General features: G+C 36.7%; 1 protein-coding gene and 1 pseudogene across 2 annotated transcripts in view; both read left to right on the forward strand.

Moving 5' to 3' along the window:
• LOC120248524 overlaps positions 1-21,802 on the forward strand; it is a 54,732-nt pseudogene extending 32,930 nt beyond the window's left edge.
• Positions 1-27,701, forward strand: part of EXOC6B (exocyst complex component 6B) — a 604,485-nt gene that overhangs the window by 396,712 nt on the left and 180,072 nt on the right. The gene's annotated exons all lie outside the window — the stretch shown is intronic.

The following is a 27,701-nucleotide window of genomic DNA, read 5'->3' on the forward strand; positions in this document are numbered from 1 at the left end:
CTCTGATTTGCTCATTTTAGCCACTCTGACTGGCGTGAGGTGGTATCTCAGTGTGGTTTTGATTTGTATTTCCCTGATGAGGAGGGATGCTGAGCATCATTTCACGTGTCTGTTGGCCATCTGGATGGCCTCTTTGGAGAAGTGTCTGTTCATGTCTTCTGCCCATTTCTTCACTGGATTATTTGTTTTTCGGGTGTGGAGTATATGAGTTCCTTATAGAGTTTGGATACTAGCCCGTTATCTGATATGTCATTTGCAACTATCTTTTCCCATTCCGTTGGTTGCTTATTAGTTTAGCTGTGCAGAAGCTTTTAATCTTGATGAGGTACCAATAGTTAATTTTTGCTCTTGATTCCCTTACCTTTGGGAATGTGTCAAGTAAGAAATTGCTGTGGTTGAGGTCAAGGAGGTTTCCTGCTTTGTCCTCTAGGGTTTTGATGGCTTCCTGTCTCACATTCAGGCCTGTTATCCATTTTGAGTTTATTTTTGTGTATGGTGTGAGAAAATGATCTAGTTTCATTCTTCTTCATGTTGCTGTCCAGTTCTCCCAGCACCATCTGTTAAAGAGGCTGTCTTTTTTCCATTGGATACTCTTTCCTGCTTTGTCAAAGATTAGTTGTCCATACATTTCTGGATCCAATTCTGAGTTCATTATTTTATTACATTGGTCTGTGTGTCTGTTTTTGTGCCTTCTAAGAGAAAGCTTTAAGAGCCATTCTGTGCTGCTTCCAGCATTTTTCCCCCCTGCCTTATGCATTGAATGTCCCCAAGTGTAGCTGCCCCATTTCCAACTTGGTTCTAGAATAAAAATAACATTAAGTGGAGGAGCTGATGCCTAGCCAACAATAATTTGGGTGACATATAAGCTTTGCTTGTAAATCACTGAGATTTAGGGGTTGTTAATATATCGTAACAGAGTATAAGCTGACTGACACAGAAGTTGATAACTAAATGGGATGCTGATGTAATAAACAGACATAGAAAAACACCTAAAATATATGACATTGACTGTGGGGCTGGGCAGTTGGTTTCCATGATAGAACTTTTGGTGAAATTGTCACCTGAGTTAACTGGAAATCAGATAATATACCAGATTGAGTATGTGGTGTTAGGCAATAGAGTTTGGGAAACAAAATGTGACAAATGTTCTTTCGTTGCTACTGGCTTCATTTGTTTACAAAATCGAGATAAACTCAGGAAAGAATTGACCTGTTTATAAGCAGGGTATAAAGGAATAAGGAGAATCTAGAAATTCCAGGAATTGAAGAGTCAACATATTTAAATCTTTCTCATTTTCAACTGATAAAACATGATTGAAAATTATTTGAATGGACAGAAGCCCATTATATTCCAGGCACCTACTAAACACCACATCAGAGCTAACACTCGCACAGTTTTGTTAAAACTTCAGATTCAGTTAAAGTGAGCAGCCAGTGAGGATCAAGAAAAACGAATGGTCTCCCAGAGGACAGAGCCAGCAGTCTCAGACAAAAGTGACCAACAAAGCAACTGCAGGAAAGCAGAACCAGGACCCGATTAAGGAAGGTTCTCTAGCTTCCAGGCAGGTGGCTCTTACATCTGCCCAGCAAAGTTTCAGAATTCACACAGATAAAAGACTGCTGTATGTTTCCTATTTTCCCCTTTCCAAATTGAAGGTTTATTCTAGTTGTAGTATTCCCATTCTACGCTTATATGTTGGATGTTTGAGGGGTAGTTAACTTGTCGTTTTAGTTTGTTGGTCTCCAGAGTAAAAGCTATCAGAGCTGGACTTCAAATCGAGTCTGTTACAAGATTCTGGACTTTTTTTGTGTGACTCTTTTGTCATGATTGGATAGGGTTTTCAGGTTATCATGTCTGGGGAGCAGGGTGTATGTGTATTTTTTATGCAGAAGGAAAACGCAAATATTTGTGACCTTTGGGCAAAATGCAGTATTATTATCTTTCCTAATTGTTTACTGCCTCTCCATGTGAGGGAAATCTAATTCTCCACCCAGTGATCTCAAGCTTGGCAATGTGACTTTCTGTGTCCAATGAAATGTGAACAGAAGGAATGGCTATCACCTCCAAGCAGAATCCCTAAGAAACATTACATTCTTCTGACATGTAATACGAAATAAATATTTGTAGTTATAAGCCACGAAGATTTGGGAATTATTTGTTACTGCAGCATAACCTAATGTGAGCTCTCTGATAAATCAGTATTGGTCAGAGTTTTTGTTTTCGCCTGTATAATTCTGAAGATGCTAAGACTCCAAAATCTCCTAGAGGAAAAAAATCACTTTCTCTTTGCACTTTGCTAATGAAAGATATAGAGTAAAAACAATTGTTGCTGTTTGGCACTATTCCATATATACCATATATAGTAGTAGTAGTTTTTTTCACATTCCAAGATCCTAATTGCTTTATTGTAAGGTCAGCACCAAGTCAAAATTGCACTTTGTGCTACTTCTTCCTCCTTGTTAGTGTAGTGAAGTAGTGTTCTCCCACAGTTTTATTCGATTGGTTTCTACCTTGGCATTAATTCTAGAAGCTGTGATCTAAATTTGTTGATCACACTTTGGACAGTGAGCTGTAGCATCTGTCTGTGATTGAATACAGTCAAAACATACATGGGCAGTCTTCCAGATATTTCAGACTTTAGTGTCAGTACATTTTTAAGAGTTTTCAAGACATTTCAAACATATTTTTTTTGTTTTAACCTGAGAACACCTTGCTTCTTTCCCCTACTGCCTTTTCTTTCTTTCTTTCTTTCTTTCTTTCTTTCTTTCTTTCTTTCTTTCTTTCTTTCTTTCTTTCTTTCTTTCTTTTTCTTTCTTTCTTTCTTTTCGTGATAACCACAGTGATTTGGCCTTTGATCACTGTATTCTTTGCAAGACCCCAGGCTCAGCATCTTTTCCTTTGTTTGTTCTTTGATTTGTAAACTTTCAGAACTCCATAGCTAAATTTAGAATATTGGGGCAAAAGTGATAGTCTGAAGATTTGGCTTCTTTAATTTAGCTGAATGGAGAGTTTTACGGCCATTATCTTTCCTGACTTAAGTACCTGAATCTTAAGGATCTCTCAGGTTGCTGTAGCAATTGATTATGTTTCATAAAATTAAGATATATAAAAAAACACAGCGTATTCATATTACTTCCAAAAACATTTTCACCAATTCAGTGACAGGAGAGTACTTATTACTAGGTTAATTCAGCTAAGGCAGCGGGCATAGAGTCTTCTATTAGGGAAAAATGGAACTACCCTAAAAGTTTTGTTGTATCTAGTAATTGTCTTGACTGTTGATCCTCTGCTAACCAAAGCATCTTGAATTGTGGTAAATCAGAGCAGAGCTGGGCAATCTTAGCAAACTGGTAAACTTTTATAGACTTGGAGATTGTATTCTTGAGATTTATCTTAGGTTGGTCTAACTGACTTGAGTTGAACTTTGGTACTGAGAAGTTGGCACAAAAAAATAACTAAGCAAAGCTAGTGAAGTTCATTAATTTTTAAAGTTTAACTGATTGACACTGAGCACATCTGTTCTTTGATAGGCTGTTTTCTCAGCATGTTAATACAACCCTGCACAGAGGGCCTCTGTCCGTGTTATGTGGAAATGGCAGGGTTCTTTGTCTTCTCGTCTCATTAGCTAACTGGAGTCAAGCACTCAAACTTGAAAGTAATTTATTTTTTCAGTTTCAGATGAGTATTTATAAAACTTTTTCTGGACAGCTAGTAATTGGACAGTTAGATAAACTATTCATATAGTCGAGGAGCCAACAGTTATTTTTCAAAAGTTTTTGGAAAGTATTATGTAGTTGATTCATTGTGTTCTTTTTACATCCTTAGCGATTCTGTTGTTATGGGATTAAAAAAAATAATTTGAAGAATACTCTGTGCAGACAGAGTCTTTGAGTTCTCAATGTCAGGGAAAGGACACCAAGAGATCTCAAAAACTGGCTCACTTATAATTTAGAGAAGACCACGGTCTGGAACTCTTTTTAGCTTGATGAGCTAAAGCTAAAATATGAAGAAGAATATACTGTCTTTCACAGATGAATATGTTGTTAATGATCTCCCATGTAGAACATGCGTTTTGTTGATGTTCTCAATACAGATAGAAAACAAGGAGTGGGAGTGTTTAGTAGGTTATTCAAATCAATTGTGCCTGTAAAGACTTGAGGATTTGAGTGGGCTGCAATTTCAGGTTAAATAAGTAAGACAGTAGGTCCATCAAAAAGCCCAACTGGTCTAAGATTGTGTTACAGAAGAATATTTCTTAACAGTTTTCAAAATGTGGTCCCTGGAAGAGTGGTGTCAACATCATCATAGAGCTTGTTGAAAAAATCCAAATCTTGGGCCCCTTCCCAGACATTACTGAATCAGAAACTCAAGCTTTTGTCCTAATAATCTGTGTCTTAATACGTCCGCCAGGGAATTCTGATGGATGCTGAAGTTTAAGAACTTTCCTGATCTAGAACAATATCTTCTTCTGCTCAGCTGTGTTTAGAGCCATCCTAGATCAGTTATTTTGCTTTTATGTACTTTAACATACATTTTTAAAAATATTTTATTTTAAAAATATTTTATTAATAATAAAAAATAATTTATTTTGCTTCAGGTTGTTACCTAGAGCATTGTTCGCAGATTTAAGTGATAGATGAGCCCTTCTTATCCGAAAATGTTCTTATTTTACCTCAGTTCATCTCTAGCTAGGGTTAGAACTCTGACTTAAACCTTACTTTCCTTCTATCTTTTTTAAAAAAATATTTATTTATTTTGAGAGAGAGAAAGAGAATCCCAAACAGGTTGCATACTGTCAGCACGAAGCCCGACGTGAGGCTCAAACTCATGAACCATAAGATGGTGACCTGAGCCAAAATCAAGAGATGGGCGCTTAACTGACAGTCTGACAGCTGGGCATTTAACTTAACAGACCCAGGTGCCCCTTCCTTCTGCCTTTTGAAGATATTATTTCATTATCCTAGCTTCTTCTTGTTGCTATGAGCCTTATTTATTGATCCTTTATAGGAAGCTTGTGTTTTCTTTCTTACAATTTTAAGATTTTTATCTTTTTATATCTCTGTCTTATACTTTCGGTAATTCAGATCTGCCTTGTAGTCGAATCTACTGTTTATATAATCTATTGAATTTTAAATTTCATTGTATATTTTTCTGGAATTCCTATTTGGTTCTTTTTTCCTATCTGTCTGTTCATAGTGTTCTGTTATTTTGTAATTATTTAAATTCTTTTTATGTTATTTGTCATTTTAATATATCTTTTAACTTTCAAAAAGTTCTTTTATCACGGGTCTCTGCCTATGCTTTTTACTCTTTTTGTTGATCTTTAGACTCTACCTCATGAAAAATCAGTTTTTATGCAGTTTTAAATCTTTGGTTATGAGTTTATTTTTGACAAACTTCTATTTTTCCATGGGAATGTGTATTTCTTATATTAATAAAAGTGCCCCTATTGACCTCTTTTGCATTTGTTTTTCCTGATGGTCTCAGTTTCACTCATGCAGGATCAGTTTTTGTTCATATTTCAGTTTAGGGATTCCTGTACTATGTGAGGATTATAAATTCTGACAGCACACCGATATATGGATTTTAACTTCTGAGAGAATATTTTTCTCCAACGCCAAGTGCATTGCTGAAGCAAAGCTTCCACATCACTTTAATATGATCTCTTCTCACTGAACGGGTAGCCTTTCGAGGTCTCAGAAGTAGGCAGATGTTAGGACTTAATGTTTGTGTCCCCCTCAAATTCATATATTGAAATCTAAATCTTAGTGCCCTCATAAGAGAGGCATGAGAGCTAGCTTGTTTTCTTCCCACCATGGGAGGGGGTGGTGTGAAGTTGGCAGTCTACAACTCAGAAGAAGGCTCTCAGCAAAACCCGGTCACGTTGGCATCCTGATCTTGAGGTTCTAGTCTTGAGAACTAGGAGAAATAAATTTCTGATATTGATAAGCCACCCAGTCTATGGTGCTTTGTTGTAGCAGCCCGAGCTAAGTCAGCAGGACTAGTTTATATCTCCATTCTTCTGCAGAAGCTGAGGTCTATACCCATATTGATCTTAAAGTCCAGTGTGTAGCTGTTAGGTAATTCTGGCTTCATGCCCTCCCGGGATCTGAGCAAACTTTAGTTAGGTTTTGGGTTTTTTGTTTTTTCTAGTACCTGGGTATTTCCTTTTCTTTCAAACTCAGTTTTTTAACTAAAACATGCTGATATGGAATCCATAGTTTCCGTGTTTCATGTCAGCTCAGTCTGCCATATTGCCAGACTCTCTTAAATTCTTCCTATTTTTTTAATACTGTTACCTCTATGTGTGTAAATAAAAAGTAGATATAAATACCTTATCCATACTATTTTATATAACTATAACCTAAAACAAATTTACAACTTAAATATAAAAGTATATGATGAATAAAATTAAAATTAACAATATTAACTTAATAGCATCAATTTTGTGGTTTTGCTAAATCTACATAGCTACATAGGACATGAATAGTACTAAGTATCAATGCAGAATTTTCAAGAGTCACGTGTAATGTATGACTTTTCAGTTTTTTACCAATTTTGTCTGGTTAACCTATTGCAAAACTTTTTTGTCTGTGTGGTAAACTGTTTTGACTTTTACTTGATACAGTTGCATAAAGGCCCATGTCTGCCCATTTGCTCATGGCATAAATGATCTGCTTGTTACTTGATACCAGCCTAATTGTAAATGCAAATGCAAGGCCAAACACTGAAATCATACAATGGGTTTCAGTTATGAAAACAATCATTCAGATAAAACAAAACACAATTAATTTATATTTTTAGCCAGTCACAAAAGTGTGGAAAATGTCCCATCAAGAACCATGGAACCGGTCTCTGTCATCCAGTTTGGGGAACTCGGATCTGTGACATATAGCTGTGACATGGCTGATTGAATGAAGAAGAGTCATCTCTGGGAGAGATATCAGGAAAATGGTGGAGTAGGCAGCTCCAGACTCTCATTCCTCCACAAAAACATTGACCCAGTGAATGCTGAGTTAAGAAAAAGGCAGTCTGATAACAGGAAATCTGCACGGTGTTTTTACTTGCCCTTTCCTCGCTTTCCCCACCAAGCCCATTGGTTGTCTTGAATCAGCTACAGCCCATTTCCCGAGCATGGGTCCCTGTTTACTGATCGCAGAGGGATCAGACAGAGCACATCTCCTACAGAGATTATCATGTATGTTTCTTCTCACCTAAGGGCTACCTCATGCTCAAATTATCCCAGTTTTCTCAGCAGAAGCTTTGGAGAACAGAAAGCAATAGGTTCATATATTCAAAGTGCTGAAAGAAAAGGAAAAAAAGAAAAAGAAAACCTTGTTAACCAAGAATTCTGTATTTGAAAAACTGTCCTTCAAAAATGAAGTTGAAATGAAAACAGATCTAGATAAACAAAAGCTGAAGGGGTTCATCCCTACAAGAAATGCTAAAGGGGTTCCTTTAGGTTTATATGAAAGGGAGCTAGATGGTAACTTGAAGCTGTATAAAGGAGTAAAATTGCCAGTAAAGGCAAATACATGTAAGAATCGGTATTACTGTATTTTCAAATTATACCTCTACTTTGTATTCCTACTTGATTTAAAAGACATGCATAACAAGAATTACAAGTCTGTCTTATTGGGTGCACAATTTACATAAATGTGTAAAGTATGTAATTTACGGCAACATAAAGATGACCTAGATGAAAAAGGCAAAATTATCAAAACACACTTTACCTAAAGTGGTTACAGAAGAAAGAGAAAATTGTAATAGACGTATAATAAGTAAAGGGATTGAATCCGTAATCAAAAACCTCCCAACAAAGTCCAGGACCAGATGCTTTCACTGGTGAATTCTATCAAATATTTAAAAGGAATTAATACCAATTCTTCTTAGATGGTTCCAAAAAATGTAAGAGCAGGAAACACTTCCTAACTCATTTTAGGACACCGGCATTACCTGATAACAAAGCCAAATAAAGACATCACTAGGAAAGAAAACTACAGGCCGGTATTCTACAGCAGTGTATAACCACAGAACCTCAACAAAACACTAGCGAAGTGAATCCAACAATGTTGAACGTATTATGCACCCTGACCAACTGGGACCTTCCCTAAGTATACAGTACTGGCCCACCATAACAGAAGCAATTATGTTTGAAATGGTACTGTTTCAACTTATACAGATACATGATTTGAAAAAAATCCAGCACTCATGTGATAAAAACACTCAGACAACTTGGAATGAAAAGGAATATTTTCTTTTTTCCTTTAATTTTCTTTATTTGTATTAAAACGTTTCTAGATGTGAGACTCTTCTTATTTATTTTATTTGACATTCATAGAACTTCTTGAATTTGGGGCTTAATGTCCTTCATTCATTTGGAAAAATTCCCAGCCAGTATCTCATCAACTATTTCTTTTGTCTAATTCTCTCTTCTTTTACTTTCTTCCTGAGGCTTTAGTGACACATTGATTAGATCTTTTACTTTGCTTCATATGTTTCTTAAAATATTTTGTTTTATACATCTGATTTTCTTTCTTTGCTGGAGTCTGAATATTTTGTTGGACCTATTTTCTAGTATATTTATCCTTTCTTCGGCTATGTCTAAATATGTCATTAAAATCATATTTTGGGTTCTCAGCTTCAGAAATTGTGTTTTTCAGTTTGGAATTTTTATCGATGTTCTATTCATCTCAGATCTCTGGTAAAATTCTCTTATTACCCATTTTATAAACATTATTTCGTATGATGATTATAATATCTGAGTTATCCAAAGGGGTTTTTTTTTTGTTTTCTATTTTTTATCTTGTTTTGCCCGACCCTCTCATGATATGTTTCTGTCTTTTGATACTTCTGATACTTTTTTTAAGTTCTAGACCATGTATTCTTGCTACAAAATTGGCTATCCTTAAGGCTTTGTAAAGATGCGTCTGTTTCTGGTTTGCATGTAATCATAAGCTATGGTCCTATTCGAATCTCAGCCTGAATCTTGGGCTCTTTGCCAGTGCCCTTACTCCTTGGTGGACCTCGATCTCCAAACCTCTGCCTAGCACCATGTGACTGCTTAAATTCTACTTAGCTTTCTCACCTCTTAGCAGATTCTTCCTGATTGTTTCTGTTTCATGCCCCCTTTACAGTTTAAGATCAAGTAAAAGCAAACAATAGAAGGAATGCCAGTCTCATTTCTCTGCAGTACACTTCCCTCCAACATTCATTTTATTCCCAAATTTTGACTGTCTTTGTTTCTGAGGACCTGGAGTAAGAGTGCTAAATCCATTATTATTTGACTCCGCATCATTGAACAGCTTCAGTTTTCTTCTCAACCTCCAAATTCAGTGTTCGGAATAAGCAAATGCCCCAAAGCGAAGAAACAGGAGAGAAATTCCAGGTCACCTCAATGCTTCACTTTTCTCTTTTGTTTCCCTAAAGCTTTGTGTCCTTCATTGCTCTTTGATGCCTTGGAAGAGCTGTTTTTATTTTGTTGTGTTTGTGTTATTTTATCAAGTTTTACAGTGGGTCTTGGTGGGAAGATTTGTTTTACATCAGCTGCATTGTCATTGGAAGGCCCCTAAGTCTCTTTTTATCTGTAGATACTCTACATTTTTTTCATTCTTTGTCTGTTATTTGTTAAAGAAACCCATCTACTTATTTTACAGGATTTCCCATGGTATATCGCTGTGATGTCACTTAACATGGTCCTCTGAGCTCTGTATTTTCTTTAAAGAGGTGGTTAAATATAGATGTAACTTTGACAAAAACACTTTATAAATACATATGTATATTTCTAATTGTATTAAGTTGGGAAGCTCATAATGTCTAATTTTCTCTATTTTTGTGATGTTAAGAATTAATCCATGTGTTCAGTTTTATTGTAATTTTCATTAGTGTCAAATCGTAAATAAATATATGGTTTTAACTTTTGTTAAGAAACTGCCAAGTGGTCTTTGATAGTAACCAGACCATTTTATGTTCTAAAACCAAAATATGAGAGTTACGATTACTCAAAATTCTTATCAAGACTTGGTATTGTCACTGGCATTTTTTGTGTTTTATTTTTCATTTCCCTAATACCTGCCACTAGTGAGCACCTTGAATTTGAATTTATCTCTTATTAATATATTACTACCTCTTCTTTTACACTTGATTTTTCCTTATATATATTTATTTACCCATTTTTTCAAATTTTTATCTAAATTCTAATTAGTTAACATATAGTGTAATTATCAGTTTCAAGAGTAGAATTTAGTGATTCATCACTTATGTCTAACACTCATTACTCATCATAACAAGTACCCTCCTTAATACCCATCACCCATTTAACCCACCTCCCTCCATCAACCCTCAGTTTGTTCTTTAACATTAAGAGTCTCTTATGGTTTGCTGAGGTGCTTGAGTGGCTCAGTCGGTTAAGCATCCAACTTCAGCTCAGGTCATGATCTTGCCGTTTGTGAGTTTGAGCCCTATGTTAGGCTCTGAGGGAGACAGCATTTTTTTAATGTTTGTTTATTTCTTTTGACAGAGCGAGAGGGAGACAGAACATGCATGCATGAATGCGCAAGTTGGGGAGGGGCAGAGAGAGGGAAAGAGAGAATCCCAAGTAGGCTCCAAGCTGTCAACACATAGCCAGACACAGGGCTCATTCCCACAAACTGCGAGATCATGACCTGAGCCAAAATCAACAGTCTGGTGCTTAACTGACTGAGCCACCCGAGTGCCCTTTGATTACTCTTGCTGTTTCTTTTTTTTTCTTGTCTCCCCTTTATAAACATCAGTTGACCTGATGTTAACTTTATCCTCTGTGTTCAAACTGATCATCTCTATTATGTCCAAGTTCTGGGTTCTGGGAGAGAATGTCTCATGTTTGTTTTCCATACACCGTGATTAATTTTCCTTAGCATAAATCCTGTACTTAATCCCTCTCCTATGGAATTTAATTTAGTTACTGTGCTTTTGGTATCCTTTTATCTTATCCATCCCTCTTTGTAATTCTTGTTGACTCTTGGATTTATCATGTTATTTCACCTCATGCTATTTTCTCCTTATTGCTTTAGGCTCCTCTTTTGTTGAAAATGATTTATTTCATCTTTTAGATGATGATACCAAAGAGTTTCTTGAAAGTTTCCTTTTTATTCCCTAATATATACTTTTCTGAGGCTTGAGAATTCTAGAAGTCTTTTGGGTCCTGTATTAGTCAGGATTCTCCAGAGAAACAGAACCTATAGGGTGTGTGTGTGTGTGTGTGTGTGTGTGTGTGTGTGTGAGAGAGAAAGGTTTATTGTAGGAATTGGCCCACATGAGTATGGAGTCTGAGAAGCCCTGAGACCTGCAGTTGTTAATCTGGAGACCCAGGACATTTGTGTAGGTTCTGGATTGAACGCCTGTAGGCTCAAGACCCAGTAAGAGCTGTTTTTTTATTTCAAGTCTCAAGGCTGGAAAAGACTGATGTCCCAGTTCAAGGCAGTTAGGCAGGAGTTCCTTCTTACAGCAGGATATGCCTTTTTGTTCTATTCAGGCCTTCTACTGATTGGATGAGGCCCACCCACATTAGGGAGGGGACTCTGCTTTACTCAGTCTATTGACTTAAATGTTAATCTCATCTAAAAATACTCTCGCAGATACACCCAGTGTAATGTTTGACGTGTATCTGAGCACCTCGTGGCCCAGTCAGGTTGACACAAAATATAATTAACACATAAAATAACCACAGATGCTATACACTTTTTTTTTTTCATTTTGTGGCATTCTTACTTGGGCCATGTGCTAGTATTTTATTCTCCTACTTGACCCCATAGGTAGTTCTTTACACATTGAGTCTGTCAAAAAAAAAGATGAGTATACAGCCTTTCATCCTTTTTTCTTCCCCACTTAATGGCAGTCTCATCCCTTCCCCAAACTATTTATGTGTATAATGATATGCACATCTCTCCTCTGATTTCCGGATTCTACTGGCTTTTAAGTTACCAGTTATTACAGCTAATCAACTTTAATGGCTTTCATACCTATGATTGTATTTCCTTACATAATAACAACTCCAGAAATTATAATCACTCAGAGGTTCAGGAATGTCAAGGCTAAGGTATTTGTAATTTCTTTACCTTTTTCTCAAAATTCTAAGGTAGAATTTTAGCCATCACGTATTTCGATAGCAGAAAGAAGGAAGGATCAGGCAAAAGGGCTTCTGAAGACATTTCTGCTTTCAAATCATTTGCCTTCCATATCTGAAAAGAGGCTGAGAAACGTAATTGTTCTGTTTATGTTGCCAAAGATTATTTTATTAATGAAGAAGGGAACAGAGATAAGGAATAGGCACCCGACATAGTTTACATGTATATTCTGTTTTGAGTGGAAGTGGTGTCTTCTTATCACCATTCATTGTCTGCATCTCTAAAGAGTTTCTAAACTTGTGGAATACAGTGCAAATGGTCAGTCTCTAGCATGTCCTGTGACGGAAATTCTTCAATTCTTGTTCTTCTTCGCTCAAGGGACTACGCCTCTAAGATTACATGATATTTCAGCAGTTTGCTTTCAACTATAAGTTTATGTCATCTCTTCAAGATGCCCAGCTTCTACTTAAATTTAAGAAAGAAGCTACGTGGCAGGAAGTAGTTGAGGGACATACTCGCAATAGGGGGAACCACATTCTAACTTAATGGCTCAGAGTAGCAAGGATAGAGAGGAACAGCTGCCTAGTTCTGTATCATGTAATTCTCAGTGTCTCTGAGGTCAAGGGAAATTTTGTAGAAGACTCTTGCAGAGTGTTCGATGTATTCTGAATTGTAGAAACATTTTTCTTATTTTGGCTTCTGCCTTCTATTTTAGGATAACTTCATCTCTCTTTTTTTCAGTCGTGGTTTTAGCATTATTGTGGCTTTTCATCTTTCTCTGGCTCTTTACTATTGAGAGTGTTTGTGAAAAGCTATACTGAAGGGCTGTTAGCTAGGCAGTCTTTCTATTCAGTGGGTATTTATTTTAATAGCCATTTGGTTTCATTACCTTTTAATGAGTTCTTTGATAGCGAGTTCCTTAATTAACAAGGCAGTCTTTCAGGTTTCCTCTTTTCTAATTGTTAACATATTTTGTTGCTTTCACACAGATATGCTATGATGAAAAGTTTCCTCTTTACAGCTCCTGTAGGGCCATTCAGAGGGGGAAAGATGGGGATGGGGAGAATATGCAACATGTTTCCTTAGACATAAATGGTTTAAGAGTATTTGCTCTCCCAAACTGAGACTGAGTGAAATATTCGTATTTTATGCTCAATTTCCTACAACATGATTAACTCAGGGTGGATTTCTTCATGTATCAAAGTTGATTCAATCCAGCTTACATTAGAATTTGTATGTTAAATTTTTCTACAACCCCTTTTCAGAAAATGTAGAATATTTAATTTGGCCTGGGACCCAAATAAGTTTTCATTTAAAACTTTCTTTGAGCCATATGCAGTACTCCTCACAAAGATAAGAACATTTTATAATAAACTACTTGCCACTCATTGAGGCCCTAATATGTGTCAGATACTGTACAGGTCTCTATATTCTGTTACCCATTTATTGCATAAATTTCTGCAAGGTTAGTGCCATTATCTTCATTTTACTGATGAACAAGCTAAGTCTCACCAAGATTAAACAACTTTCCTAAAGGTCACCGCAGTGACTGGGCCAGGATTTGAACCTAATTTAATATGAAACCAAAGTCCTTGCTCTTTCTCTGTGTATCACTTCCCCTCTGGTCCTGTCTTGTTTTCACTACGACTTACCAAAAAATGGACACGGTGGCTCATATACTGTTCTCCCATCGTAAGATTAATTAGAGAACTAATTCAGTTTTTGTAAAGAAGATCTTAAATTATTTCCCTCAGAGAAACCTAAGGGTTTAAATATTCTGAAATGAAGTATTTGTATTGGCAGAAAATAATGAACCAAAGCACCTACAGGATACGTTAGCTCAAAAAAGCAAAAGAAACTCAGGCTAATGAGGTGTTTGGGAGGAGAAATGCTCTTATTTAGGGTATTGACCAGTTAGGAACTGAGTAATAAGTTGTATGTGGAAGTTAAAAGCGACTGGCTGGCAGACAGTCAGGCGTCTGTACCATTGTGTTTTGTAAACTTTCTCCTATGGCTGTGGTGTGTTTTTTCCAAGCCCACTTAATTTTTTATGAGGTTTGTAAAGGTCTTGAATAAACAATTGAGATTATAGAGGTTTTCCTGGAAGCTTTGGTTAATATTTTAATACACTCTGCTTTGTCACATTATTAAATAGCTTATTGGAAACTTTGAAAGAGAGTGTTTCTTTTTCTTTTTCTTCTTTTTCTTTTTCTTCCCCCCGCCCCCTTTTTTTGGTTCTGGTAGTTAAATATCAAAATTGAATATATTTTTTAGCCGATTCTCTCTCTTCTTTTTATTTTAACTTGATACCTCTATAGCTCACCCTTGGATTAGAAATCAGTGTCTGGGAGGCCTCCACTTAAAATGCACTTCAAGTGAAATTACAGTTTCGAGGGTATGTCTTGAAATGAAGCCAGTGATTGTAAATGTATGTATAAGAGAGGACTGGAGAAGGAGAGGGGAATCGGCAGGATCAGAAAACAGGAACTAATAGAACTTTGGAGATTACCTCATCGTGACCTTTTCCTCATTAATATTTGAATCTGATTCTTTGGCATCTTGGTTGCAGTCTGGTGAAATGTCAAGCATGGCAAGGACTGAATCCCTTCAAAGACATTTCTGTGTTAATGAGATGACTTGATGAAGTTGACCTTTAACCTGAACAGGAATTGAGGAAAGAGAAAGGAAGAGTTTTTATTTCTCATTTGAGGACTTCTTATTCTATGGAGGTTTGTGTAGTAATAATTGTTATTTGTAGAGTCCTTTATATGACCTCATTTCAAATTGGAAGCCACTGAAAACATTTCCATGTTGTTGTTATTGGGATGTAACGAAGGTCACCCAGCGAGCCTTACCACTTTTGTGAAGCTTTCTCTGACTATTTTGTCTTCATAACCGTTTCTTCTAAAATCATATAGCACTTAGAATTTATTCTGCTCAATTTAGCACTTAATTGCATGTTCTCCTTGATTTGCTTCAGAACGGGAAGTACACTTTCCACTTTTTGCGTGAACAGAATTTTTTGATTAAAAAGAGGAAAAATCATTTGACTCTATAAAAGGCGTAAATGGTTAGTAAAATATTATGAACTCATAAAATACTTACATTTTAAGCAAATGTACCCAATGTCTTTTCAGCTGTTTTCCATGCTCGGGATCAGAGGAATAAAAATTATAATAATTACAAGACATTTACTGAGTACTTACCAGTGCCAGTACCAGGTACTGTGGTAAAACTACATAGGAATTGTGTTTATTTAACCATTATAACAATCCTATTTTACAGATGACAAAACTGAGGCAAAGGTTAAAGTCAGTGTTCTACTGCATTGTATTTAATGTTTGTTTTCATTAAATCACATATTTTTTTAATGTTCTAATTTATTTCTGAGAGAGAGAGAGAGACAGTGTGAGCAGGGGAGGGTCAGAGAGAGAGGGAGATACAGAATCTAAAGCAGTCTCCAGGCTCTGAGCTAGCTGTCAGCACAGAGCCCGACGCAGGGCTTGAACCCACGAATCATGAGAGCATGACCTGAGCCGAAGTTGGACGCTTAACCGACTGAGCCACCCAGGCGCCCCATTAAATTACATATTTAATATTTAGTATTAACACTGGCAGTTTAATATTTAACACTGTTGTCATCTATGTTAGTAGAACATACGAGTCAAGGTGTATTTGCTGGTATTTTTGTTGCTTTTTAATGGGAATGTACTGACTAATTGGCTACATACACCCTTTATTCTTTATTGTGAATTTGGGCTTATAAGACCCATATAAGAATGCATTTTCATTATAAAGCAAAAATGTTTGCCAGACTGACGATGGAAATCAAGGCAAGGGCATATAAAATTTGCCAGGGCAAAATTCTTTAAATGGCTATTATATTATTTTCTGGTTGATATATATTGGTAAATTTAAAAGATTCTTTTGGGTTCTGGGTATGAATTCATAGCTCAAATGAGAGTGAGACTTATTCTGTAGTCATAAATATTTTCATATTTATATTTTTATATCTCTATACTTACATATAAAATATAGAACCAGGGAATTGTCCAATAAAGGAAGAGATCAATTCTTGGGATGTAAATTACAACAGGATTTAGAGAAACAGGGTACCAGAGAAAGAACCCTCCCCCCCAAATGTCTTTATAAAATTCCCCTTCAGTCCCTGGCTAATTTCTAAGCCTCATAAATTAGGACACTCTGGAGCTGTAGAAGACATCAGCTACTGAAATATGGATAGCTGGGCAAATATTATAAAAGTGCACAGCAGAGACCTTGAAGATTGGACCCACAGAGACACCTGAGGAACACATGGCCTTTGTGTTTAAACATTTGCATTTCTGTTTAAACATTCAGTAAGACCAATTGCAGGGATTAGGGAGAAGGTCCTAGGACCTAAGGTAAAGGGTGAAATTAAAATAAACCCACTGTAACCTTAAAAACAAGCATGACAGAATGAAAGATGATCCACTAATAGTTTAACTGCCTACCCGAACAAAACTCAAAACTCTATTAAGGAATAGGCATAATCTAGTGCCTCTGTAGCATCTTATCTGGAATGTATGGCAGATGAAACAAAGTTTCTTAACATGATAATAAGCAGAAAAACTGACCTGAAATCAAAAGTAAAAACAGTCAATAGAAGCAGATCATTAGATAATCCAGATATGCTAGTAGAGATTTCAAAATAACTGATTATTATGTTAAAGAGAACAGAGGAAATAATGGACAAAACACACACACACACACACACAATTATTTGAACAAATATTAAGAATCAAATGTGTGTTTTAGAATAGCAAAATACAGGGTTTGTAATGAAGAACTCATTATGTGAGCTCTTAAAAATGGATTAAATATGTTTGACCAGAGATTCAACAAAGCAGACGTCAAGATAAGTTAATTCGAAGGTCTATAGAAAACACCAAAACATAAATACATAGAGAAAAGAAAAAATAGATACTTTTAATTTTAAAAAACAAAGAAGAGAAGAGAGATGGAACAAGTTGAAAGATGTAACACATGGGGTGCCTGGGTGGCTCAGTCAGTTGAGTGTCCGACTCTTGATTTCAGCTCAGGTCATGATCTCATGGTTTCATGAATTTCATGAATTCAGGCCCCGCATCTGGTTCTGCGCAAGCAGCGTGGAGCTTGCATGAGATTCTCTCTCTCTCTCTCTCTCTCTCTCTCTCGGTGCCCCTTCCCCACTCATGCTGTCTTAATGAATGAATCAATGAAATCAATGAATCAATAAATGAATGAATCAATGACACTTACGTTGTTGGAGACCCAGAAGGAAAGGAGAGAATGAGGATGGTACAGAAGCTTTAAGGTGTCTGCTCTCAGTAACTCAGATCTTCAAACTGCATGAATAAAAATGGACAGAACTGGAAGGAAAAATAGACAGATTCACAATTACCGTTAACTATTTTAACACTCCTTCCATAACCAATGAAACAAGTAGACAGAATACCAATAAGGGTATAGAAGACTTGAACCACAGTAAAACAACTTGACTTAATTGGCATTCTACCACTGCCAACAGTTTTTAGTGTACACGGAACATTGACTAAGCTAGAGCATATCCTGGACCATTAAACAAGTCTCAATAAATTTAAAAGGAGTAAAATCTTACCAACTATGTTTGCCGTCTGCAACAGAAGTAAATGAGAAATTGTAAGACATCTTTATGTAATTACCCCACTTAGACATAATGTAGGCCGTTGGGCTATAGTTCTCTGTTCTTGTATCATCTTTGTCTCTGATTTTGCCACCAGGGTAATGGTGATCTCATAAAATGAGTTTAGAAACGTTTTCTCCTCCATCTCCATTTTGTGAAAGATTTTGTCTAGAGTTGGTTTAATTTCTTTGATTAGTACCTGATAGAATTCACTGGTGCAATAATCCAAGTCTGGAGTCTCTCTTCATTGGAAGGTTATAAAATACAACTTTAATTTCTTTATTAGAAATAAGTTTATTTGGGGCACCTGAGTGGCTCAGTCAGTTAAATGTCTGACTCTTAATTTCAACTGAGGTCATGATCTGTGGTTCATGAGCTTGAGGTCTGTGCTGGGCTCTGAGTGCTGACAGCATGGAACCTGCTTTGAATTCTGTCTCCCTGTCTCTCTGCCCCTCTCCTGCTTGTGCTCACTCTCTAAAAAAAAAAAAAAAATTAAAAAGAAACTAAAAAAAAGAAAGAAAGAAAGAAGATTATTTTATGTGTGTACATGTGTATGTGTGAGAGAGAGACTCTCTAAGGAGATGCAGAGAAAACATTTAGCAGAAATGGACACCCTGTCACAAAAAAACTCACAAAACTTCTCAGCAGACAAATCTAGTCTTATTTAATCTAATAAAAAGGTATCTATGAAAACTGACAGCTAACATTTTACTTAATGGTGAAAGATTGAATGTTTGACCTCTAAGATCAGGAACAAGACAGGTATGTCTTCTCTTAGCATTCCAATTCAGCACACTATTGGAGCTAGTTAATGCAAAATGGCAAGTAACAGAAATTTTAAAAAGTGCTCATTGAAAGGGGGGAGAATGAAACTTTTTTCTTTTTTGAAAAGATAACACAATTGCTGATATAGAGAATCCTAAAGGATCTTTGTTTTTAAAACTTTCTTCAACACCATAGTTTTTTTAAATTTAAATTCAAGTTAGTTAACATACAGTTTAGTATTGATATCAGGAATAGAATTTAGTGATTCATCACTTACATGTTACACCCAGTGGTAATCCCAGTAAGTGCCTCCTTAATGCCCATCACCCATTTAGCCCATACCCACCCACTTCCCCTCCAAAAACCCTATTTGTTCTCTGTATTTAAAAGTTTCCTATAGTTTGCCTCCCTCTCTATTTTGATCTTATTTTACTTTTCCTTCCCTTCCCCGTGTTAATGTTTTGTTTTTAAATTGACTATGAGTGAAATCAAATGATACTTGTCTTTCTCTGACTAACTTATTTCTCTTAGTGTAATACACACTAGTTTCATCCACGTTGTTGCAAATGGCAAGATTTCATTCCTTTTCATCACTGAGTAGTATTCCAGTGTGTGTGTGTGTGTGTGTGTGTGTGTGTGTGTACACACACCATATCTTCTTTATCCATTCATCAGCTGATGGACATTTGGGCCTTTTCCATAATTTGGCTATTGTTGATAGCACTGCCATAACTATTGGGGTGCATCTGCCCCTTCAAATCAGCATTTTTGTATCCTTTGGATAAATACCTAGTAGTGCAATTGCTGGGTCATAGCGTGGTTCTATTTTTAACTTTTTGAGGAACCTCCATACTGTCTTCCAGAATGACTGCGCCACTTTGCATTCCCACCAAATGTGCAAAAGTGTTCACGTTTCTTCACATCCTTGCCAACATCTGTTGTTTCCTGTACTGTTCATTTTAGCCCTTCTGTCAGATGTGAGGTGGTATCTCAATGTGGCTTCGATTTGTATTTTCTTAAGGATGAGTGATGTTGAGCATCTTTTCATATACGTGTTAGCCATCTGAATGTCTTCTTTGGAAAAGTGTCTATTCATGTCTTCTGCCCATTTCATCACTGAATTATTTGGGTTTTTTGGATGCTGAGTTTGATAAATTCTATATAGATTTTAGATACTGACCCTTTATCAGATATGTCATTTGCAGATATCTTCCCCTGTTGCATAGGCTGCCTTGTAGTTTTGTTGTTTCCTTCGCTGTCTGGAAGCTTTTTATCTTGATGAGGCCCCCCATAGTTCATTTTTGCTTTTGTTTCCCTTGCCTCCTATGAGATCTTTAAAAAAAGGTAGTGGAACTAAGTTTAGCAAGATCATAAGATACAAGGTCACTATGCAAAAAACAAGTCTGTTTCTATGTACTAATAAAGAGGAATTAGACTCTGAAATGATAAATCAGTGTAGTATACAACAACAAAAAATAGGAAACACTGTAACGAACACAATATGTGCTAAACTTGTCCACTCAAAACATTACCAAACAAAATTAAAGATCTAATTAAATAGAAAGGTTTACTCTGTTTGTGGAGTCAATATTATTAAAATGTCAATTCTCCCAAAGTTAATCTATAGCAGCTCTTCTCTGCCAGGCTTCTGGGTGAGATTTAAACCTCAATGCCCTAAGGCATCCATGATATATGATGAATTAACATTTCTTCTGTGTATGGAGAGTTGTAATAGATATACCAGTCTTGAAGTAAATGAGCATAGATACTAATAAGCTATTTTTAAGATTTATGTGAACATTCAGAAACCTAAAATAAGACTATTTTGAAAACGAAGAATGTTAGAGAACTTTATACTGCCTGATTTCTATATTTACTATATGAAGCTTTAGTAAGGCAGAGAGTGAAGTGTTGGCATAAAGTTTGACTAAAAGATCAATGGAATAGAATAGGGCGTCCCAAAATAGATACCCACACATGTGGTCACTTGATTTTCAACAAAGGTGCCTATCCTGAATCACTGTATTGTACACCTGTAACTAATATTACACTGTATGTTAACTAACTGGAATTTAAGTAAAAACTTAAAAATAAATAAATAAAAATGTATTAGCTAATCCCCAACTCCATCCACTACCAATATGGACAAGAAACTTGAACAGGTACTTTTTAAAAGAGGATATCCATTCGACCAGTATGTATATGAAAATAATGCTTTAACAGAATTGCTCATGAAGGAATACAAATTGAAACTATAGTAATTACCACTATACACTGGCAAATAGTATGAATGAAAAAGACTTACAGTACCACGTATTGGAGAGGCTGTGGAATAGCTCTCATACATTGCTCATGAGAGTGTGAAATGGCACAATCACTCTGAAAAACTGTCAGTTTCTTTTCTTTTCTTTCTTTCTTTTTTTTTAATTTGAGAAAGAGAGGGAGAGAGTGCAAACTAGTGGGGGAGAGGGGCAAAGGGAAAAAGCAAATCTTAAGCAGGCTCCATGATAAGTTCAGAGCCCCAAAGGAGGCTTGATCCCACGACCTTGGGATCATGACCTGAGCCGAAATCAACGGTCAGACAATCAACTGACTGAGCCACCCAGGCACCCCAAAACTTCAGCAGTTTCTGATAAAATTAAATGTACAGCTAGTCTGTGATCTAACAATCTCACTCCTGAGTATTTTTTTCAAGGAAAGTGAATTTCCACTCAAAGCCTTTATTCATAATAGCTCCCAAATAGAAACAGCCCAAATATATGCCAGTAGAAAAAAATGAATAAACAAATTGTGATTTATTCATATTCCTTGGCAAAAAAAAAAAAAAAAGAACAAACTATAGATACATGTAGTAACATGGATGAATCTCAAAAACGTTCTGAATTAAAAAAGGTAGGCACAAAAGAATACTACAGGATTCTTTTTATATAAAGTTCAGGAACAGGAAACTAATCTATGTGGCTATAAGTCAATAGTTATTTCATGGAGTGGGTGGATCTACTGATTTGAAAGAGCCACGAGGAACTTTTGAGTTTATGGAAATGCTCTGTATCTTGATCTAGATGGCAGTTTTATAGGTTTTTATCATCAAGCTATGTTCTTAAGATTTGCACATGTACTGTTCATAATTATACCTCAATAAAAGCATGCTTAGCAAACAGCGTTGTTGTTTTTAAAGATTTCTTGTGTTTCTTGAAAGGTGACTGAGAATAAGAAAGCGAAGCAAGTGGCTAAGTCTCAGAACCAGTAAATCCCTCCTCTGACTTCTCCTTCCATCCACATCCTAAGTAGTATATGCTCCAAGCTTTGTTTGGACTATGCTTTTTTTCTTTGAACTTCTCAATTTTTTCTTGACAAGTAAGGTAGAGATTGTTTTCCCTTATTTGTTTAATGCTTTTCTTCATTTTAATTACTAGGGGGTCACCATCTCATTGTAGGCTCTACTAATGGCTCAAATGACACTACCTATGTTGTCCAGGATATTTTGACCACCTACCATCTTTGGGATTCACTTTTTGTTTGTTTGTTTGTTTATTTGTTTGTTTGTTTTAGCTGTTAGGAAACTTTTGTTTGTTTAGAATGGGGATTTGTGCATGATTTTAGTAAGTGGCTATTTATACAGTTTCTCTAGTTAACTTTAAGAATGTTCTTTGGACAGGATTGTAAAGACATAAATTCAGTTGTGGGAAAATCGACTTGGAGAAGATGTGTGATATAGTTTTTTAAGTTTATTTATTTATTTTGAGAGAGAGAAAGCATGAGTCAAGGGAGCAGCAGAGAGAGAGAAAGAGAATCCCAAGCAGGCTCCACGCTGTCAGTATAGAGCCTGATGTGGAGCTTGATCTCAGGAACTGTGAGATCACGATGTGAGCTGAAATCAAGAGTCAGTTGCTAGACCAACTGTGCCACCCGGGCACCCCAGATGTGTGATTTTTTTAGATGATTTAAGTATAATGGTCAAGTAAAAATTTGTTCGTGGGAGAACTTCTGCCACACCTGGGAACCGCAGTTCCAGGCATTTGTCTCAGATGACAAAAACTTATGGGAAGACCCAGAGTTCTAGTCCTCCAATGTAATTTATTGAATGTCCATGATAAATAAATAGGAGACTTAGCACTCTGGAATGAAGTGGCCGCATCCATCGCGATGGGCTATTGAGGGAAAAGGAACAAGGTAGCTTCCTGTTCAGTGAAGGAAAGCAATTTAGAGACCAATCAAAAAGCAAGTTCCCTGGGGCCAGCAGAAATGAGACAAGGGTCCATATGAAAGGCAATGCCTACAGTGAAGGTCAGAATGGAAGGTTAAGGGAGCAGAGGCACCAGGTCTCTAGAAAGGGAGCAACTTACAGGATGGCTTCATGTTATTTCTGTGGAGTGCTTACTTGCCTTGCTAGATCAGTTAGTTTCTGCATCTGAACTTTTCTGTTTCACAGTGAAATAACTCATTAAATGACTTGAGAAAGAAAAATTTTACAAAACCAAAATGTAAGCAAGGGAGTGTTATTCAGGAAGCAAAAGCAAAAGAGAAAGTCAGTGTGAAAAAGACAGCTCTCTTTCACAGAACAGTTCCTGGCACTGTGCATTTGTCTGACTTGAAACTTGCTAAGATTATCCAGAGAAAGAGAAGTTTGGCTTTGGCCATTTGCAGTGAGTAAGCCAAGATCCTCGGTGATCTTGGACTCAGGGTCTGATCTCAGTAGGCTGACGGAGAGTTGTGCTTGGAGCCCATTCTCAGTACCTACTGTGATGCTTCCTTTTGATGCTTCCTTAATGGAGAAGGGAGAAAAAAAACCTCTTGCTCAGTATCCTGGCCTTTCAGATTTGTGTGATCTTGTCCTCCTCATTCCCTTATCCCAAGTCATGGAGCAACAGAAACACATAGCAATCACCAAAGTCCCTTTACTGGGAAGCAGAATCAAATGATTATTAAGTCTTTGGTGTCTGACAGGGCTGGCTTCACATCCCAGCTTCACTACTTGCAAGATATACTCAATAGCATAACCCCTCTTTACTCACATCTATAAATCAAGGATTAAATACCTCATGGGGTTCTTGGAAGAACTATGTGAGAACATATTCAAAACATTTGGACATAGTCAATGCTCGATAAATGGAGGCATGCAGTCTGGTGATGGTTGTAGAGATAGTGATGATGGCAATGCTTTCTCTAAGCTCTTCACCTCTATTCATTTGTGTACTGTGACATAGAACTTAGTGTTGTGTAATTGAAGTACATTGTAATTGAAAGTAATGAATACTGGGTCACCTTTGTGGCTCAGTCGATTAAACATCTGACTTCCGCTTACATCATGATCTCCCCCTACGTGCGTTCAGGCCCCATGTTGGGCTCTGTGCTGACTCCTCAGAGCCTGGAGCCTGCTTTAGATTCTGTGTCTCCCTCTTTCTCTGCCCCTCCCCTGCTCACACTCTGTCTCTCTCTGAAATATAAACATTAAAAAAAAAAAAAGAAAAAAGAAAGTAATGAATACAGAGCTTTCTCTGTGTCTCTTAAAGGAATCTCTAAGATTTCTAAGCATTTGTCTTAATTGTGTTTGTGTCTTTGTGTAAGAAACAATGGATATCTCCATTATTGTAAAGAGAATTAGATACCTCCAAGACATAAAGTTAGGTATCAGTGTGTACCTACTTTGCAGTTTTGATGCCATAGTTTCTTTCCTTTCAAACCATATGCTTTTCTTTCTAAAAAATTTTAATGTTTATTTGTACATGCCTTATATGACAGTGCAGTATATCACTCTGTGTAAAGTATTATGATAGGAAGGAAGACAGTAAGTAGAGGAGGAGGTAGAAAGGATAATTTGAATTAGAGAATATGAATCTGGGTATGTTTTGGAGTGAGTGAGTTGATTTGTTATCAAAGAGCTATGTGGTGAAAATCAAAAAAGTATTTTCAGGGGTGCCTGGGTGGCCTAGTCGGTTAAGCATCTGACTTTCGCTTGGGTCATGATCTCGCGGTTGGTGGGTTCGGACCCCGTGTTGGGCTCTGTGCTGACTGCCAGCTCAGAGCCTGGAGCCTGTTTCAGTCTGTGACTCCCTCTCTCTCTGACCCTCCCCTGTTCACGCTGTCTCTCTCTCTCTCTCTCTCCTAGGGAAAAAAAAAAAAAAAACATTAAAAAAAAAAGAGAAAAAAAACCAAAAAACAAAAACGAAAAAACAAAAAAGTATTTTCATGGGTCTTGACTCATGCCCAGTGATGATAGTTCTCACTATGGCCATAAGCCTGATTTTGAATTAACATTATGAACTTGTCACCCCTTTACTCCTCTCCCCCTTCTTGAAACTAAAAAAAAAAAAAAAAATTGTAACTAAATTGAAAAATACTATGAACTAAATGCTTTGGTAGGGGGTGGTCGTGGACTTTGAATTCATTTAGGTGATATTTATTGGCTGTCTTGGAGGATATAAATGTAGATGCATCGAGCGGCAGCATGATACTGCCTGTTGAGCTAGTTCTAAGACCATGTGACCCAAACCGCCCTGCACCCCAGGTTCCTTGTATGTTCAAAATATGATGACAATTCTTAGCTCATTTTTCATCTTGTCTGGCATTCTACCTTTATTCTTGTGTGTTCTCTGTACACGTAGGACACTATTACGGCTTCCTGAGATAAAGCCTACGTGTGATTAGGCTGATTTGAAAGTCTTCCTAGAGGTATCCCAAAGGCATTTTTATGGGACATTTCATCAGTTTAGGTTTTCCTAAGTCCCAAATTCTTACCCTGTGCCAGAGACATTGGCTATATGTTCTTAGAAAGAATCTGCTTCATAATAAGATTACTTACTGAAGAGAGTGATGTGTTGGTTGTTACTGCCCGAGCCTGTGTTTATCCTTTCTTAGAACACCTATGAGCAGAGTGGCAGTAATGGAAACTAGAAGTGAAAGAGAGAATGGGTAATGGACTGTGAATTAGAAAAGTTCCAAAATGCTTTCTAGAGTTAGAAAAATATTTACAAGGAACACATGCTTTTCTGCGGTTATCATTTTGTTTGGAAATAATTAGCTTGAGGAGAAATCAGGTGAAAAGTGATTGGAGGGCAGTTAAATAACACTGTATGTTAGAGGAGAATAATGCATGATCATGTGTAAGTGCATTTAGCTTTATTGATTGATATGTGTTGATATGGAGTGAAAGCCAAATCTTTGTTTCTTGTGACTATGTTAAGATTAATAAGCTGTTTACTACTTTGAGATGGATAAGGAATCAGAAGTATCACCTAACTTGTCCCAAATTGCACGGCTGGTAAGTGGAGATTAAAAATTGGGACTTTCTGACTTGGAGCTATCTTTTTTTCATGTTACCGGTCCAGTTTTGCTTCTCCTTGGCAATCTATTTTGGCCACTGAAAGAAGCCTTTTCCATGCTATCTTCTTCAGCCTCTGGCTTAATGGGGCATGTAGCTGTTTGATTTTCACATCTCCAGCTTTCCGGAGTTCAGCTTTCCGGGTCCTTTAAGTATCTGTCTTGGCCTAGATAATTATGTTAGGCTACAGTTGAAAATTCTGTCCCTTCTGATATTCAGTATTTGAAGAGCTGGCTCCTGAACTACCACTGTCTCACCTGCTTGGGCCTTGTCTAGGCCTTGAGTAACCTGTTAACCTTGTCACCTGGACCAGTGTTTGCTCAGTGTTTCAGTGTAAGACAGCGTAAGATTTACTATTGCTTTTTAGGTGATGGTGTAGTGGAAAGATACAGATTTAGGACTGGGTGGAAATACCAATATGAGCTTGTCTAATTTTCTGAACTTCACAGAGAACCTTAGTTTATTTATCTACAAGAAAAAAAATAATACCAACTTCTTGTGGTAATTCTGAGAATTAAGTGAAATAGCAAAAGATGTCAACTGCTTAGGTTGTAGCAAATCTTGAGCATAGAGTAATGCCCAAGAGATGACAGTTTCTTACCCTTCTGATCTGCACTGCTATCTCTGGGCATCTGCTGTAATCTCATCTTCCTTCCTCCACTCCTGCTCTCATTGTTGACAACCCACAGGGCTCTGCCCAGCTTTGATCTGCCCCCTCTGATTGTTCACCCAGAGCCTGTAAGTGTGTTGCACTCCGTGGCTCTCCTTGGTGTGGTGCCTGTTCCAGGTCTCCAGTGGGTTTAACTGAAAGCAAGCCACTTATTGGGGATTTCATCCATAATATAACTCTCCTGTGTGCTTCCATTGCCTCTTTCCCACTTGGCCTGTACAGTACTCCCTAACTTAGGTGTTTCCATTTTTTGTCTTAAGTCATCCAAAGTGTGGATCTGCAGAACACACAAACAGAAGCATAGAGATGAGGAACACTTCTAGTATGTATACAGAATAGGGCATTGTTTTTTACTCTGTTATTTTTATGCCATAAAATAATATTTCAGTCAAATAAATAAAAACTTGGAAAACATTCAATCTCACAAAGTAATCAAAGGCATAAAATCATAAAATATCTCCTATTTAATTAGGAGAAAAATGTATATAGTAGTCATTGCTAGCAATTATGCAGTTAGTGATACTCTCATAAAAATGTGGGGATATTGTAAATCAGTACATACCTTAAGCAAAGCAGTTTTTAGTGAGACATTTAGGAATCTAGTTTCCACCTATGGTCTTCTTATATACGCATATGCATTATGAATCACAGTACTGATACCCTAATGAGGTCTAAGGAAACAATCTCAAAGGAATTATCCAAAGTATATAAAAAGGTACACAAGTTTCAAAATTCATTGTGGTATTGTTTATTATATTTTTTTTAATTTAAAGCCTGCTACTTTTGAGGAAGGCCCTGGCCCAGTGAAACATATGGGAAAAATATTAAAGACATTGTAGTCAGAATCTGGCATTTTCATGAATTCTTACTAGACTTACATTACTCCATGACCTACTGTATTTATAATAGAAAAAAGTATATATGTATATCTATGTATGTTTATGTATATATAGAGAGAAACACATCCTAAGTCTCCAACAAGAGAAGAGTAGACATAGGTAAGTAAATTGTGGTATACTCCTAAAATGAAATACTGTGGGATAATTAAAAAATAAACTGCAGCTACCTGCATTACATTTTTAAAAAACTCACATTTATAATATTGAACCAAGAAAGCAAATTGCAGAAAGACATACTGTATGATATTATAGAAAGTTT

This window comes from Hyaena hyaena, unplaced genomic scaffold (assembly GCF_003009895.1).
Source record: "Hyaena hyaena isolate Hyena2069 unplaced genomic scaffold, ASM300989v1 scaffold_591, whole genome shotgun sequence".
NCBI classification, from domain to species: domain Eukaryota; kingdom Metazoa; phylum Chordata; class Mammalia; order Carnivora; family Hyaenidae; genus Hyaena; species Hyaena hyaena.